The sequence below is a fragment of the Pristiophorus japonicus genome, chromosome 7 (assembly GCF_044704955.1).
Source record: "Pristiophorus japonicus isolate sPriJap1 chromosome 7, sPriJap1.hap1, whole genome shotgun sequence".
NCBI lineage: Eukaryota > Metazoa > Chordata > Chondrichthyes > Pristiophoridae > Pristiophorus > Pristiophorus japonicus.
This window is the reverse complement of record NC_091983.1, coordinates 49174875-49193814: the sequence shown is the minus strand read 5'-3', so window position 1 is coordinate 49193814 and position 18940 is coordinate 49174875. Positions and strand designations below refer to the sequence as shown.

Sequence of the window (18940 nt, the reverse complement as noted above, 5' to 3'; positions counted from 1 at the left end):
AATAAACAAAGGAAAGATAGATTACGAAAGTAAACTTGCGCAAAACATAAAAACAGATAGTAAAAGCTTTTACCGATATATAAAATGGAAAAGAGTGACTAAAGTAAATGTTGGTCCCTTAGAAGATGAGAAGGGGGATTTAATAATGGGAAATGTGGAAATGGCTGAGACCTTAAACAATTATTTTGCTTCGGTCTTCACAGTGGAAGACACAAACACCATGCCAAAAATTGCTGGTCACAGGAATGTGGGAAGGGAGGACCTTGAGACAATCACTATCACTGGGGGGGTAGTGCTGGACAGGCTAATGGGATTCAAGGTAGACATGTCCCCTGGTCCTGATGAAATGCATCCCAGGGTATTAAAAGAGATGGCGGATGTTATAGCAGATGCATTTGTTATAATCTACCAAAATTCTCTGGACTCTGGGAAGGTACCAGAGGATTGGAAAGCAGTTAATGTAACGCCTCTGTTTAAAAAAGGGGGCAGACAAAAGGCAGGTAACTATAGGCCGGTTAGTTTAACATCTGTAATGGGGAAAATGCTTGAAGCTATCATTAAGGAAGAAATAGTGGGACATCTCGATAGGCATGCCGACTGAAGAATAAACCATTTTCAAAGCTATAAGCAGAAATCACCAGACGCTACATAGCATTGAAGAGAAGCAACAGGATGAGGAGGTTCTGGAGATACACCTCATCAGGAGCACAAGGGTATCAATTAGCAATTCGCGAAGTATCGTCATCCAAATACATGTTGCAGGAACCAGGAAACACATGGAAATCAACACTTGCATCCATGAGCGTAGTACTGAAATCACTGTATCTTGACAAGTTGAGTGACTTGCCACTGGAGAAGTCAAAGACAGAGCTGCGAGGCTACTCAGGAGAGCAAATCCCTGTGGTAGGACGTATCACCGAACCGGTGAAATACAAGGATCAGTTTCAGAGCTTGCCTCTCTTAGTAATGGCAGGAGACAAGCCTGCCTTAATTGGTAGAAATTGGTCCAACTGAAGCTGGATTGGAATGAGATTTTTCGAGTTGAAACGAGATTAGCATCAAAAGTTGACATCATCAAGCAATATCCGAAGATGTTCTGCAAAACAGGCAGTCCAATCCAAGGCTTCAAGGCGAGTGTCAGATTACAGAAGGATGCTAGACCAATTTGCTGCAAGCCACGTCCCATTGCACACGCACTCAAGGAGAAAGTTGAGCAAGAACTCAAGAGACTGAGAACATTGGGCTAGATTTTACACTTTTGTGCAGATCGCCCAAAAATGGGCGTTATTTCCAGTGAGGGTGGAAAAATGGGTTTTCAGATCGCCGGCTTCTCGACCATTCTCAAAGCATCTAGTCTCCATTTTTGAAATTGGGCAATACTGCGAGTGATACTAAATGTGCGTAGCGTTAAATCTCTCTGACCTTCTGTCATAAAGTGTCGCCGTCCTTAGAAACGGTATGGCATCGCTCGATTCCCACGATTCATGAGGTCAAGGGTCATCATGACATGCACAGAAGAGGAGACAGAGAGAGAGGGAGCTGAGAGGGACTGAAGGCGTATGTGGGTGTGATGTGGCTGTTTTGGGAGGAGGAAGGGAGAGTTTAGAGCTTTAGAGCAAATAGGGAAACAAAAATTAGCTGTTACCAGCCACATATTTGCCCGAATTTGGCCTATAATGGAGAGAGAGGAGGAGGCATCACAGCACGCTGTGGAGACTGACGCTGGTGAGAGCAGTGAGGTGGGAGAGGAGCACATTGGAGGGCGCAAAAGAGCGAGGAGGTTCTCGGATGAGGCAAATGCCTCCCTCCTGCAGGAGGTCGAGTTACGCTGGGGTGATTTGACCCACCCCAAAGGCCTACCAGAAGACATGGGCCGAGATAGCAGAGGTGGTCTCGTCGGCGGCCAATGAGGTACGTGAGGGCAACCAATGCCGCAAACGATGGAACGACCTTGTGGAATCTGCAAGAGTAAATATTACATTTATTTATGTACTTATGTGTTTATATAATTTGATTTGTAACAGTCATAAGTGACTATCAGCAGACGTGAGATCTTTCATTTTTACTGGGAATGTTGTACTCAAAGCCTGCGGTCACGGTGTACGTCTTTAAGTAAAGCATGAAAATCATCATAATACTCATGATTACCTCTGTTGGTTATGTGTTTTCAGTCTCTGTGACAGTACCTAGCAATGAGATCACGCAATGATCTCATGCCATGTCGTCCTGTCACCTTTCACAAAAGAAGCTATCGACAATGAGGTCCATGCAGAGACGAACGGGTGGGGGGCCACCAGTTGTCAGCGATATCACTGAGATGGAGGAGCGGGTGCTCACACTCGTGGGGAAGCACCCCCGGACAGCCACGCAAGCATCTGCAGACCCTGAAGTGAAGCAACGTGAATAAAGTTTATACCATTGTGTGATGTAAAGTCAATAGATGCCCCACCCACTCATACCCGAACAATCATATATGATAGATGATTTCTAAAATTGTCCTAGAAATAATGCTGACCTCATGAAAATCATTGCAATGCACCATATGTTGATTGTCATGAAATGTGATGTCTGTGATGATTTTGATAGCGGTGGTGCATTTGTCGTGCATATGCTGTGTGTAGCGCTGTAATCACCTTGTGACACTAGCACCCCCTTCTCCTCTAATAACCTCATTTGTGTTTTGCAGCTCAGCCAGCAGCGCGGCCCCAGGCAAGGCCAGAAGGTGGAGGCGTGGGGCCGGACTCGCTGGACAATCCTAATCTGCTGAGGAGCTCCGCTTTTCACCCATCAATCCGCTGGGTCTATTCTCTACGGATAAGAGCGCCGACTTCGAGGAACACCAAAAGCCATTCCACCCCAAGGCCATCTAGTGCTCCTCTGCTTATTCCCACCTCCACTCTGGAGGTACCATTTCCAAGCATCTCGTCACAGGGCACTCCATTTGTCCCCAGAACGGCACCGACCCCGAAGGGGTTTCATCGATTCGACAGGTCTGGTCCATGAGCGCAACATGAGGGCGGAGAGATGGTACAATTGTCCAGGAGGACTGTAGACATTGGTGACCAGCTCCTCGAAGCATTGGGGGGCATATCCCGACAGCTGCCCACCATGACTGAGTATGTTCCACGGATGGCGGAGGCCCTGGAGACGATAGCCAGGAACACTGCTGGCACAGGCCTCCCAGTGATCCCGGAGCGCGGCACTCCACCCCTAGGGTCCGCACCACCACTGCAAACGACAGATGAGAGGCAGGACAAAGATCCTGCTCTGGATCTGAGAATGTTCACCCCCCGGCACCCCCCCGCTCCCGTACCCGTCCAACCACCGTCTCTGCCTTTAGCTTCCCCCAATGAGGCACTGCCTGAGGAGCTCCTTGGCCAGACGCTGCTGGAGCGAGGAGAGGAAGGGGTAGAGGTGGGGAGAAGAAGGAGAGGGGGGAAGGAAAGTGAGGTGCATGTCCGCAGGTGATGGCTGTGTTATATCTCCATCTGGGTGTACGCAATATGTAATGTATTGGGGGAGGGGACTACCCTCCTGCTTTGCCTTTGTATTCTGTGTTGCTGCACATGTTGAACATTTGATTGATGTCAATGGTGGAAAAAGTGGGGTGTGGGCAGGGGTTCGGTGTGTTTGTCTGTGATACTTATGATTTCAGACCAATGTTGGTATACATTTTTTTTTATTATTGCGCATTGTTTCAGATAGCTGGACCGTTCCACACTGGTAATTCCTTAACATGAAAGGGTTAAATAAAACTTAACTTCAATCAACGTAAACTTTAACTGGCACCAAGGTGATGGGCACCATTGATGTCTGAGCTCCACTCACACAGCAGTGTGTCAGCGTTGTCACTCACAGCAACGTTCTATCAGGCAAATCGTTCAGATATCAGCCCCTTACGTAAGAGTCTTGCAGCTATATAGCCACAATGGGCTCTTTCCTGTGGTCTGAAGGGGGTCATGGGCATGGTTGCATCGCCAGCCTGATTGTCTGGCCCGAGGTCAGTGTCCAGCCCCTCGTTGTCTTCTTTCTCTCTCTCCTGAGGTCGACCATCAATCCCTTCTGGCAATTCTTGTCCCCTCCTGAAAGCCAGGTTGTGCAGCATGGAGCACATGACCACAAATTTACTTACTTGCTCAGGGTTGTATTGTAGCTCCCCTCCAGACATCTGAAGTGCTGCTTAAGCACAGTTATTATTTTCTGGACCACATTGCGTGTGTCTCTCTGGCTCTGGTTGTACCGCTTCTTGGCATCGGTTTGGGTGTCACGCTGGGGTGTCATCAGCCAGGTGGCAAGGCCATATTGGTTATCACCAAGCATCCTTGTTGCTGACTCTTCAACATGTCAGAGACAGCGCTCTCACGCAGGATGTGAACCTATCGAAGCTGCCTGGACATTTGGCATTCACTGCCATTATGATCTGGTTGTAGTCGACAACTAGTTGGACCTCCAGGGAGTGAAATCCTTTTCTGTTACGAAAAAGCTCAGGGTCCTGAGGAGGTGTCCCCATGGCAATGTGAGTGCACTGTATTGCTCCCTGCACCCTGGGGAAATTAGCAATGCGGTAGAATGCTCCAGCCTTGTCAGTCTGAGCCTCAGTGGTCATGGGGAAGCTGATAAAGTCCATCCTTCGCACGTACAGGGCCTCCGTGACATGTCTAATGCAGCGATGGGTGGCATGGTGAGACAGAGCGCAAATCTCGACCGCGGTGGCCCGAAAGGAAAGACAGTGTTGCGGTGACCTTGACCTTGCCCAACACTGATGTCCTGATGCTGCATATGTGGCCTGATGAGCTCACATATTTCATTGATCACCACCTTGTGGAAGTGTAATCTCCGAAGGCAGGTGTGTTCAGTCACATCGAGGTAAAACCTCTTTTCCTTGTATGTGCGGGATGTGTATGGTCTGGCGCTCCTCCTCATTCTTGCACGTCTTAAATTGGGCACATAATGATGTGCATCTCACATTGAACCATCTGCACTCTGCAGCAGCGTAATAATTGATGCAGGCTGAGAAATGGTTGGCCCCATTGCAATCAAAGTAGAATAGCGATTGGTCAGAAACAATAATTTGCTCACTAAAATACATCTACAGTCCAGAGTCTGAAAATATGTCTGTTGAGATGGTCACTTCAGCTGAGAAGAACTCCAGAGTCAATTCAAACTCCCCCGAAGTTGAGGCAGCCTTTTGAATGAAGCGACCTGCGATTTTAAAAATGGCACCCACACCACTGGCTTTAGTTCAGAACAGTTCCACTTTTTCCAGGCGGTTTTTTGGGTGAGTGATATTGTGGGCGATATGTGTGCGAGATGGTGAAAGTGACGCTGGGCGATCTCCTGAGCGTCAGTTTCGGCAAAGGTGATCATTACGACAAAAAAAAGTGGGCGGGCGGTATTATTGAATCTCGGTGCTAATTCCATGCGAAAACTAATGCTGGGCGATATTATTGGCGTTAATTTCGCCATTGTGATGATTCCGTCCAAAAAAAGTGGGCTGGCAGTCGTACTTTTTCCCAACGTTACGCACATGGGGAAAGTAACGCTCGGCAATAAGTTTCCGAGAAATGCCCATCAGTTTCCATTTTGTGGCTAAATGGGCGAAATATGGGCGTTATACGTCATTTCAGCGGCAAAATGGACGTTAAGTGGGCGTTAAGGATGCAAATAAAGTGGAAAATCTAGCCCATTATCTCCAAGATAGATCTATGTAATTGGGCTACACCCATTGTTGTTATACCTAAGTCAGATGTTAAGGTAAGGCTGTGTGGTGATTATAAGGTAACCTTAAACCAGGTTCTAGAGAGTAATCTACTCAATAAATTGCCAAATGTAGAAGATTTGTTCACAATGCTGACAGGTGGTCAGATCTTCTCAAAGTTAAATCTCACAAATGCCTACTTACCACTTGAACGAGATGAGGAGTCCAAGTCATGCTTGACTATAAATACTCATCTCGGCCTACATCAATTTAATCGGTTACCATTTGGAGTTTCTTCCGCCTCTGCCATATTCCAAGGGGCGATGAACCAGATTTTGCAAGGCATTGAAAGGGTAATATGTTAGTTAGATGACCTAGTCATTTCAGCACAAACAGGAAAATCCATAATAGCATGTTGAATGAAGTGCTCAAATGGTTAGAGAAGTGACTGCTCACAAGTGTGAGTTATTTCAAAACTTCGTGAAATACTTGGGGCACAGAGTAGACAAAGATGGTTTACATCCAACCAAGGGAAAGCTGGATGCAATCAGAAATGCACCCACTCCCAAGAATGTCACTGAACTTCGATCATTTTTGGGTCTTTTGAACTATTATGGGAAGTTCCTAAAAAGTTTTGGCTACAGTGTTACATCCACTGAATTAGCAGGTGCATTGGAAGTGGTCAGAAGAATGCGATGCAGCATTCAAAGAGTGTAAAAGCCAGTTGGTAGAGAGTACCATGTTAGTTCACTATGAAGTATCTAAGGAGATCAAATTAGCATGTGATGCTTCTCCGTATGGAGTTGGGGCAGTGATCTCTCATGGACTATGTAGTAGGGAGGTGAGACCAATTGTTTTTGCTTCACACACTCTCAGTGTCAGTGAGCGTAATTATGCGCAAATTGAAAGGGAAGCTTTGGCATTAATTTTTGGGTCAAGAAGTTCCACAAATACTTGTATGGTCGTAAGTTTTCTATCATTATAGACCATCCAAAGTCCCCAGTTCCAACATTAGCTGCAGCCCAAATGCAGAGATGGGCTTTGATTTTGTCAGCATATATGTATGGCATTGAATACAGATGATAAGCTGATCACAGTAATGCTGAGGCTATATCCAGGTTGCCATTCCCATCAGAAGTTACACCCAATAGGGAATAAGTGTTCTATTTTTCATACATTGATAAACTGCCAGTCACAGCTGAAGAGATTGGCAGAGCAACCAAACGTGACCCAGTTATGTCGAAGATATAAGATTTCATAGCAAATGGGTGGCCAAACCAGGTATCAGAGAAAGATATTCATCCATACTGCATTCATAGGAATGAATTATCAGTGGATAAAGATTGTATCATGTCGGGTGCAAGAGTGGTTATTCCAAATAAATTCAGGGCGGGACCAGCGGCAGGGATAAAAGGAGTGCTGACCCGAAGCCCGAAATCACAGCGAGAGCGGGACCAGTGGCAGGGATAAAAGGAGTGCTGACCCGAAGCCCGAAATCACAGCGGGAGCGGGACCAGAGGCAGGGATAAAAGGAGTGCTGACCTGAGGCCCGAGATCACAGCGGGAGCGGGACCAGAGGCAGGGATAAAAGGAGTGCTGACCTGAGGCCCAAGATCACAGCGGGAGCGGGACCAGAGGCAGGGATTAAAGGAGTGCTGACCTGAGGCCCGAGATCACAGCGGGAGCGGGACCAGTGGCGGGGATAAAAGGAGTGATGACCTGAGGCCCGAGATCACAGCGAGAGCGAGAACAGTGGCAGGGATAAAAGGAGTGCTGACCTGAGGCCCAAGATCACAGCGGGAGCGGGACCAGTGGTGGGGATAAAAGGAGTGATGACCTGAGGCCCAAGATCACAGCGGGAGCGGGACCAGTGGCAGGGATAAAAGGAGTGCTGACCTGAGGCCCGAGATCACAGCGGGAGCGGGACCAGTGGTGGGGATAAAAGGAGTGCTGACCTGAGGCCCGAGATCACAGCGGGAGCGGGACCAGTGGTGGGGATAAAAGGAGTGCTGACCTGAGGCCCAAGATCACAGCGGGAGCGGGACCAGAGGCAGGGATTAAAGGAGTGCTGACCTGAGGCCCGAGATCACAGCGGGAGCGGGACCAGTGGCAGGGATAAAAGGAGTGCTGACCTGAGGCCCAAGATCACAGCGGGAGCGGGACCAGTGGCAGGGATAAAAGGAGCGCTGACCCGAAGCCCGAGATCACAGCGGGAGCGGGACCAGTGGTGGGGATAAAAGGAGTGCTGACCTGAGGCCCAAGATCACAGCGGGAGCGGGACCAGAGGCAGGGATTAAAGGAGTGCTGACCTGAGGCCCGAGATCACAGCGGGAGCGGGACCAGTGGCAGGGATAAAAGGAGTGCTGACCTGAGGCCCAAGATCACAGCGGGAGCGGGACCAGTGGTGGGGATAAAAGGAGTGCTGACCCGAAGCCCGAGATCACAGCGAGAGCGGGACCAGCGGCGGGGATAAAAGGAGTGCTGACCCGAAGCCCGAGATCACAGTGGGAGCGGGACCAGTGGCGGGGATAAAAGGAGTGCTGACCCGAAGCCCGAGATCACAGCAAGAGCGGGACCAGCGGCGGGGATAAAAGGAGCTCGTTTCCAGGAGCTTGGAGCCGGAAGCAGCGTGAGAGGATCAAAGAGGGAGACAAATCAAAGTGTGATGTCGCAGCCAAGCAGTAAGCAGTTCGGGAGATCGAGGCCCAGATAAAAGAGCACGGAGTTCGGGAGCAGGAGCAGCAGTTGGGAGCAGGAGATCGAGGCCGAAGGTAAAAAAAAGAAGTAAAAAGAAATTGAAGTTTGACATCACAGCCAAGCAGGTAAGCGATTGGCTGGTGGATTGGTGAGTATTTTATATTTTTCCTTTTCTTTTTCTTTTCTTATCAGTAGGACTACTACATGTGCAGGAAGTGTATCCAGCTGCAGCTCCTGTTAGACCGCATTGCGGCACTGAGCTGCACATGGATTCACTCTGGAGCAATTGCGATGCTGAGAATGTCGTGAATAGCATGTTTAGTGAATTGGTCACACCGCAGGTAAAGGTTACAAACGCGGATACGGAATGGGTGACCATCAGGCAGAGCAGGAGTAGGAAGGTAGTGCAGGAGTCCCCTGTGGTCATCTCCCTCCAAAACAGATATATCACTTTGGATACTGTTGGGGGAGATGGCTCATCAGAGGAGGGCAACAGTAACCAAGTTCAGGGCACCATGGGTGGCTCTGCTGCACAGGAGGGGAGGAAAAAGAGTGGGAGAGCTATAGTGGTAGGAGATTCTATTGTAAGGGGAATATATAGATGTGTCTGCGGCTGCAATTGAGACTCCAGGATGGTATGTTGTCTCCCTGGTGCAAGGGTCAAGGATGTCTCGGAGCAGCTGCAGGGAATTCTGGAGGGGGAGGGTGAACAGACAGTTGTCGTGGTGCATATAGGTACCAATGATATAGGTAAAAAACAGGATGAGCCCTGAGGCCCTACAAGCTGAATTTAGGGAACGAGGAGTTAAATTAAAAAGTAGAACCTCAAAGGTAGTAATCTCAGAATTGTTACCAGTGCCACGTGCTAGTCAGAGTAGAAATAGCAGGATAGCGCAGATGTATACGTGGCTTGAGGAATGGTGCAAGAGGGAGGGATTCAAATTCCAGGGACATTGGAACCAGTTCTGGGGGAGGTGGGACCAGTACAAACCGGACGGTCTGTATCTGGGTAGGACCGGAACCGATGTCCTAGGGGGAGTGTTTGCTAGTGCTGTTGGGGAGGGTTTAAACTAATATGGTAGGGGGATGGGAATCTATGCAGGGAGAAAGAGGGAAATAAAATGGGGGCAGAAGCAAATGGTAGAAAGGAGATAAGGAAAAGTGGAGGGCAGAGAAGTCAAAGGCAAAAATCCAAAAAGGCAACAATACAACATAATTCTCAAAGAACAAAGAGTGTTACAAAAACAAGCCTGAAGGCACTGTATCTCAATGCGAGAAGCATTCGAAATAAGGTGGGTGAATTAACTGCACAGATAGCTGTTAACAGATATGATATAATTGGGATTACGGAGACATGGCTCCAGGGTGACCAAGGCTGTGAACTCAACATCCAGTGGTATTCAATATTCAGGAAGCAGAGGCAAAAAGGAAAAGGAGGTGGGGTAGCTTTGCTAGTTAAAGAGGAGATTAACACAATAGTAAGGAAGGACATTAGCTTGGATGATGTGGAATCTGTATGGGTAGAGCTGTGGAACACCAAAGGGCAGAAAACGCTAGTGGGAGTTGTGTACAGACCAACAAACAGTAGTAGTGAGGTTGGGGATGGCATGAACCAGGAAATTAGGGATGCATGCAATAAAGGTACAGCAGTTATCATGGGTGACTTTAATCTACATATAGATTGGGCTAACCAAACTGGTAGCAATACAGTGGAGGAGAATTTCCTGGAGTGTATAAGGGATGGTTTTCCAGACCAATATGTCGAGGAACCAACCAGAGAGCAGGCCATCCGAGACTGGGTGTTGCCTAATGAGAGAGGATTAATTAGCAATCTTGTTGTGCGAGGCCCCTTGGGGAAGAGTGACCATAATATGGTAGAATTCTTCATTAAGATGGAGAGTGACACAGTTAATTCAGAGACTAGGGTCCTGAACTTAAAGAAAGGTAACTTCGATGGTATGAGACATGAATTTGCTAGGATGGACTGGCAAATGATACTTAAAGGGTTGATGGTGGATAGGCAATGGCAGCCATTTAAAGATCAAATGGATGATCTACAGCAATTGTACATCCCTGTCTGGCATAAAAATAAAACGGGGAAGGTGGCTCAACCGTGGCTAACAAGGGAAATTAGGGATAGTTTTAAAACCACGGAAGAGGCATATAAATTGGCCAGAAAAAGCAGAAAACCTGAGGACTGGGAGAAATTTAGAATTCAGCAGAGGAGGACTAAGGGTTTAATTAGGAGGGGAAAATAGAGTATGAGAGTAAGCTTGCAGGGAACATAAAAACTGACTGCAAAAGCTTCTATAGATATGTGAAGAGAAAACGATTAGTGAAGACAAATGTAGGTCCCTTGCAGTCAGAATCGGGTGAATTTATAATGGGGAACAAAGAAATGGCAGACCAATTGAACAAATACTTTGATTCTGTCTTCACTAAGAAAGACACAAATAGCCTTCCGGAAATACTAGGGGACCGAGGGTCTAGCGAGAAGGAGGAACTGAAGGAAATCCTTATTAGTCAGGAAATTGTGTTAGGGAAATTGATGGGATTGAAGGCCGATAAATCCCCAGGGGCTGATAGTCTGCATCCCAGAGTACTTAAGGAAGTGGCCCTAGAAATAGTGGATGCATTGATGGTCATTTTCCAACATTCTGTCGACTCTGGATCAGTTCCTATGGATTGGAGGGTAGCTAATGCAACCCCACTTTTTAAAAAAAGGAGAGAGAAAACAGGGATTTATAGACTGATTAGCCTGACATTGGTAGTGGGGAAAATGTTGGAATCAATTATTAAAGATGTAATAGCAGCGCATTTGGAAAGCAGTGACAGGATTGGTCCAAGTCAGCATGGATTTATGAAAGGGAACTCATGCTTGACAAATCTTCTAGAACTTTTTGAGGATGTAACTAGTAGAGTGGACAAGGGAGGACCAGTGGATGTGGTGTATTTGGACTTTCAAAAGGCTTTTGGCAAGGTCCCACACAAGAGATTGGTGTGCAAAATTAAAGCACATGGTATTGGGCTAATGTCGAGGAGGCGGGAGCTCGGAGCAGCGCGAGTCCGGGGTCGACGAGAGGCCTATAAAGGCCAGCGGGAGTCGAGCAGTTCGAACAGTCAGTCGAGGAGGCGGCAGCTCGGAGCAGCGCGAGTCCGGGGTCGACAAGAGGCCTATAAAGGCCAGCGGGAGTCGAGCAGTTCGAACAGTCAGTCGAGGAGGCGGCAGCTCGGAGCAGCACGAGTCCAGGGTCGGCGAGAGGTGTACCGATGCAGCTGCAGCGGGGGCAAAAGGCAAAAAAGTGAAATGAAATTGAAAGGTGACGTCACAGCCAAAGGGGGTAAGTGATTGGCTGGTGATTGGTAAGTAGTTTTTCTTTATCTTTTCTATTTCAGTAAGGAACCTTTAGCATTGTTGTTGCCAAATTAAGTTAATCTAGGGGTTAAGTCATGACAGCAGAGCTCGGATATGTGTTATGCTCCTCCTGTACTATGTGGGAAATCAGGGACGCCTCCGGTGTCCCTGACGACTACATGTGCGGGAAGTGTATCCGCCTCCAGCACCTGACAGACCACGTTGCGGAACTGGAGCTGCTGGTGAATTCACTCTGGAGCATCCACGATGCTGAGCATGATGTAAATAGCATGTTAAACGAGTTGGTCTTACCGCAGGTAAAGGGTACACAGCCAGATAGGGAATGGAAGACCAGCAGGAAGAGCAGTGCAAGGAAGGTAGTGCAGGGATCCCCTGCGGTCATTCTCCTACAAAACAGATACACCACTTTGAGTACTGTTGAGGGGGATGACTCATCAGGGGAGAGCAGCAGCAGCCAGGTTCATGGCACCGTGGCGGGCTCTGCTGCACAAGAGGGCAGGAGAAAGAGTGGGAGAGCAATAATGATAGGGGATTCAATTGTAAGGGGAATAGATAGGCGTTTCTGTGGCCGCAACCGAGACTCCAGGATGGTATGTTGCCTTCCTGGTGCAAGGGTCAAGGATGTCTCGGAGCGGGTGCATTACATTCTGAAAAGGGAGGGTGAACAGCCAGTTGTCGTGGTGCATATAGGTATCAACGATATAGATAAAAAACGGGATGAGGTCCTACGAGAGGAATTTAGGGAGCTAGGAGTTAAATTAAAAAGTAGGGCCTCAAAAGTAGTCATCTCAGGATTGCTACCAGTGCCACGTGCTAGTCAGAGTAGGAATCGCAGGATAGCTCAGATGAATACGTGGCTTGAGTAGTGGTGCAGAGGGGAGGGATTCAAATTCCTGGGACATTGGAACCGGTTCTGTGGGAGGTGGGGCCAGTACAAACTAGACGGTCTGCACCTGGGCAGGACCGGAACCAATGTCCTAGGGGGAGTGTTTGCTAGTGCTGTTGGGGAGGAGTTAACCTAATATGGCAGGGGGATGGGAACCTATGCAGGGAGACAGAGGGGAATAAAATAGAGACAGAAGCAAAAGATAGAAAGGAGAATAGTAAAAGTGGAGGGCAGAGAAACCCCAGGTAAAAAACAAAAAGAGCCACTTTACAGCAGAATTCTAAAGGGTTAAAGTGTGTTAAAAAGTCAAGCCTAAAGGCTCTGTGCCTCAATGCGAGAAGTATTCGGAATAAGGTGGACGAATTAACTGCGCAGATAGCAGTTAACGGGTATGATGTGATTGGCATCACGGAGACATGGCTCCAGGTTGACCAAGGCTGGGAACTCAACATCCAGAGGTATTCAACATTTAGGAAGGATAGACAGAAGGGAAAAGGAGGTGGGGTGGCGTTGCTGGTTAAAGAGGAAATTAATGCAATTGTAAGGAAGGACATTAGCTTGGATGATGTGTAATCGGTATGGGTGGAGCTACGGAATACCAAAGGGCAGAAAACGCTAGTGGGAGTTGTGTAGAGACCACCAAACAGTAGTAGTGAGGTTGGGGATAGCATCAAACAAGAAATAAGGGGTGTGTGCAATAAAGGTACAGCAGTAATCATCGGTGACTTTAATCTACATATTGATTGGGCTAACCTAACTGGTAGCAATGCGGTGGAGGAGGATTTCCTGGAGTGTATTAGGGATGGATTTCTAGACCAATATGTCGAGGAACAAACCAGAGAGCTGGCCATCCTAGACTGGGTGATGTGCAATGAGAAGGGACTAATTAGCAATCTTGTTGTGCGAGGCCCCTTGGGGAAGAGTGACCATAATATGGTAGAATTCTTTATTAAGATGGAGACAAAGTTAATTCAGAAACTAGGGTCCTGAACTTAAGGAAAGGTAACTTTGATGGTATGAGGCATGAATTGGCTAGATTAGATTGGCAAATGATACTTAAAGGGTTGATGCTGGATAGGCAATGGCAAACCTTTAAAGATCATATGGACGAATTTCAACAATTGTACATCCCTGTCTGGAGTAAAAATGAAACGGGGAAGGTAGCTCAACCGTGGCTAACAAGGGAAATTAGGGATCGTGTTAAATCCAAGGAAGAGGCATATAAATTGGCCAGAAAAAGTAGCAAACCGGAGGACTGGGAGAAATTTAGAATACAGCAGAGGAGGACAGAGGGTTTAATTAAGAGGGGGAAAATAGAGAACGAGAGGAAGCTTGCCAGAACATAAAAAATGATTGCAAAAGCTTCGATAGCTATGTGAAAGGAAAAAGATTAGTGAAGACAAGCATTGGTCCCTTGCAGTCAGATTCGGGTGAATTTATAATGGGGAACAAAGAAACGGCAGACCAATTGAACAAGTACTTTGGTTCTGTCTTCACAAAGGAAGACACAAATAATCTTCCCGATGTACTAGGGGTCCGAAGGACTAGTGAGAAGGAGGAACAGAAGGATATCCTTATCAGGCGGGAAATTGTGTTCGGGAAATTGACGGGGTTGAAGGCCGATAAATCCCCAAGGCCTGATAATCTACATCCCAGAGTACTTAAGGAAGTGGCCCTCGAAATAGTGGATGCATTGGTGATCATGTTCCAATAGTCTATCGACTCTGGATCAGTTGCTATGGACTGGAGGGTTGCTAATGTAACACCCCTTTTTAAAAAAGGAGGGAGAGAGAAAACGGGTAATTATAGACCAGTTAGCCTGACATCGGTGGTGGGGAAAATGTTGGAATCAATCATTAAGGATGAAATAGCAGCTCATTTGGAGAGCAGTGATAGGATTGGTCCAAGTCAGCATGGATTTATGAAAGGGAAATCATGATTGACAAATCTTCTGGAATTTTTTGAGGATGTAACTAATAGGGTGGACAAGGGAGAACCAGTGGATGTGGTGTAGTTGGACTTTCAAAAGGTTTTTGACAAGGTCCCACACAAGAGATTGGTGTGCAAAATCAAAGCACATGGTATTGGGGGTAATGTACTGACGTGGATAGAGAACTGGTTGGCAGACAGGAAGCAGAGAGTCGGGATTAATGGGTCCTTTTCAGAATGGCTGGCAGTGACTAGTGGAGTGCCGCAGGGCTCAGTGCTGGGACCGCAGCTCTTTACAATATATATTAATGATTTAGATGATGGAATTGAGTGTAATATCTCCAAGTTTGCAGATGACACTAAACTTGGTGGCGGTGTGATCTGTGAGGAGGACACTAAGTGGCTGCAGGGTGACTTGGACAGGTTAGGCGAGTGGGCAAATACATGGCAGATGCAGTATAATGTGGATAAATGTGAGGTTATCCACTTTGGGGGCAAAAACAGGAAGGCAGAATATTATCTGAATGGCGGAAGATTAGGAAAAGAGGAGGTGCAGCGAGACCTGGGTGTCATGGTTCATCAGTCATTGAAAGTTGGCATGCAGGTACAGCAGGCGATGAAGAAGGCAAATGGTATGTTGGCCTTCATAGCGAGGGGATTTGAGTATAGGAGCAGGGAAGTCTTGCTGCAGTTGAACAGGGCCTTGGTGAGGCCCCACCTGGAATATTGTGTACAGTTTTGGTCTCCTAATCTGAGGAAGGACGCTCTGGCTATTGAGGGAGTGCAGCAAAGGTTTACCAGGCTGATTCCAGGGATGGCTGGAATGTCATATGAGAAGAGACTGGATCAATTGGGCCTTTATTCACTGGAGTTTAGAAGGATGAGAGGGGATCTCATAGAAACATATAAGATTCTGATGGGACTGGACAGGTTAGACGCGGGAAGAATGTTCCCGATGTTGGGGAAGTCCAGAACCAGGGGACACAGTCTTAGAATAAAGGGCAGGCCGTTTAGGACTGAGATGAGGAGAAACTTCTTCACTCAGAGAGTTGTTAACCTGTGGAATTCCCTGTGACAGAGAGTTGTTGATGCGAGTTCATTGGATATATTCAAAAGGGAGTTCGGTTTGGCCCTTACGGTTAAGGGAATCAAGGGGTATGGAGAGAAAGCAGGAAAGAGGTACTGAAGGAATGATCAGCCAAGATCCTTTCGAATGGCGGTGCAGCCTCGAAAGGCCTAACGGCCTACTCCTGCACCTATTTTCTATGATTCTATGTTTCTATGTATTGATGTGGATAGAGAACTGGTTGGCAGCAGGAATAAACGGATCTTTTTCAGAATGGCAGGCAATGACTAGTGGGGTACTGCAAGGTTCAGTGCTGGGACCCCAGCTATTTACAATATACATTAATGATTTAGGCGAAGGAATTGAATGTAATATCTTCAAGTCCGCAGATGACACTAAGCTGGGTGGCAGTGTGAGCTGTGAGAAAGATGCTAAGAGGCTGCAGGGTGACTTGGACAGGTTAGGTGAGTGGGAAAATACATGGCAGATGCAGTATAATGTAGATAAATGTGAGGTTATCTACTTTGGTGGCAAAAACAGGAAGATAGAATATTATCTGAATGGTGACAGATTAGGAAAAGGCGATGTGCAATGAGACCTGGGTGTCATGGTACATCAGTCATTGGAAGTTGGCATACAGGTACAGCAGGCAGTGAGGAAGGCAAATGGCATCTTGACCTTCATAGTGAGAGGATTTGAGTATAGGAGCAGGGAGGTCTTACTGCAGTTGTACAGGGCCTTGGTGAAGCCTCACCTGGAATATTGTGTTCAGTTTTGGTCTCCTAATCTGAGGAAGAACGTTCTTGCTATTGAGGGAGTGCAGCGAAGGTTCACCAGATTGATTCCCGGGATGGCAGAAATGACATATGAAGAAAGACTGGATCGACTAGGCTTATATTCACTGGAATTTAGAAGAATGAGAGGGGATCTCATAGAAACATATAAAATTCTGACGGGATTGGAAAGGTTAGATGCAGGAAGGATGTTCCCGATGTTGGGAAAGTCCAGACCCAGGGTCACAGTCTAAGGATAAGGGGTAAGCCATTTAAGACCGAGATGAGGAGAAACTTCTTCACTAAGAGAATTGTGAACCTGTGGAATTCTCTGCCACAGAAAGTTGTTGAGGCCAGTTCATTAGATATATTCAAAAGGGAGTTAGATGTGACCCTTACGACTAAGGGGATCGAGGGGTATGGAGAGAAAGCAGGAATGGGGTCCTGAAGTTGCATGATCAGCCATGATCATATTGAATGGTGGTGCAGGCTCAAAGGGCCGAATGGCATACTCCTGCACCTATTTTCTATGTTTCTATATTTCTATGTTAGATCTTCATGACCAGCACCTAGGAATGTGCTTGACCAAGAGTTTTGCATGCAGTTACTTATAGTGGCCAGGTCTCGATAAAGATAGAGAATACATCATTAGTCAGTAAACATTTCAAACAGTAAGCCAGAATCCAACATCAGTACAATTACAGCCATGGAAAATCTCTCCTCAGGCTCAGTCGAGAATGACTCTAGGTTTAACACTAAGTTGGAAAATTCTGTTTGAGATCTTTGAAACAGAAAACAAGTGATTAAGTATGATTTGTAAATATGTCAAAATAAGTACATGGGCTAGATTTTAAACTTTTGTGCAGATCACCCAAAAATGGGCCGTATTTCTGGCATTAGTGGTAAAAATGGGTTTTCAGATCACTGGCTTGTTGCCCATTTTCAAAGCCCCTAATCTCTATTTTAAAAATTGGGCATTACCATGAGCGATCTGAAATGGGTGTTAGCATTAAATCTCTCTGACCTTCGACATTAAAGTGTCGCCGTCCTTAGCAAAGGCATGGCAATGCTCATTTCCCGCCATTCAAGAGGTCAGGGGTCATCATTACATGCGCAAAAGAGGAGACAGAGAGAGGGAGCAGAGAGGGTCTGAAAGCCTGTGTGGGTGTGGTGTGTGCTTGTTTGGCTGTTGTGGGAGGCATGAGGAAGATTCACCAGCACAAAAAGCCTACTAAGCACCCAGAACATTGTTGGCACCGAGTTTTTGTCCAACAAAGAATATATAACATGAAAGGGATGGAGGAGGACCTGGAGCTGTTAGCCAGGAACTCTGGTGGCAGAGTGCTCCCAGTGGTCCCGGAGCGCCGCACTGCACCCCAAGTTGCCGCACCCCCATTGCCAACGACACATGAGAGCCAGGAGCAACATCTTGCTTCTGGCTAGGAGCATGTTTCCACCTCAGGACCGTACTCTCCCATATCCGTCCAAGCAGCGGTTCGGCCATCATCCGCCCCCCCCTCCCCAATGAAGCAGCATCTGAGGAGCTCCTCTGCCATGCGGCTTGGAGTCAGTAAGGTAAGGGGAAGGGGTAGAGGTGGGGATGAGATGCGGGGAGTGGGGGGGGGGCGGTGGGAAAGGGTTGGTTTTTGCAGATATACTTATGAATTCAGTTCAAATATTTATTATTTAACATAACTTTTTGCGCATTGGATCAGATAGCTGCACCGTTATGCACTGGTGATTCCTTAACATCAAAACGTATAATTACACTTAACTTCAATCAACTTAAACTTTAACTGTCACCAAGGTAATGCCCACCATTAATGTATGATCTGCACACCCAGCAGTGTGTCAGCCTTGTAAATACCACCAACGTTCTTTCAGGCAAAGCGCTCATTTATGAGCTCCTGACGTAATAGTCTTGCAGCTGTCATGCCACCACGGGCCCTTTCCTGTGGTCTACAGGGGGCGGGGGCATAGCTTCAGCATCAGCCTGACTGTCTGGCCCGATGTCAGAGTCCACCTTTTCGTCCTCCTCTTCCTCTCTCTCCTGAGGTGACCATCACACCCTTCTGGCAATTCTTGTCCTCTCCTGATCGTCAAGTTGTGCAACATGGAGCACACCACCACGAATTGAGCTACCTACTCAGGGTGATATTGGAGCTCGCCTCCTGAGCGGTCCAAGCATCTAAAGCGCTGCTTAAGCACTCCAATGGTTTTCTCCATGATATAGCAAGTGGCTCTGTGGCTCTCGTTGCATTGCTTCTCGGCTTTGGTATGGGTGTCACGCAGGGGGGCCATCCTTATGTGAGACCTTATCCTTTGTCACCAAACATCCAGCATTTGCCTTGTGGCTGATTGTTAAACAAGTCAGATACAGTGCTCTCACGCAGGATGTGAGCATCATGGATGCTGCCCGGAAATCTAACATTCACTGCCATAATAATTTGCTGGTGCACAGTTGCACATTCATGGAATGGAATCCCTTGTAGATCCTGAAAACCTCTGCACCCTG

General features: G+C 47.2%; 1 protein-coding gene across 1 annotated transcript in view; it reads right to left on the bottom strand.

The window, feature by feature from the left end:
• Nucleotides 1-18940, bottom strand: part of tpo (thyroid peroxidase) — a 128648-nt gene that overhangs the window by 68933 nt on the left and 40775 nt on the right. The window lies entirely within an intron of this gene.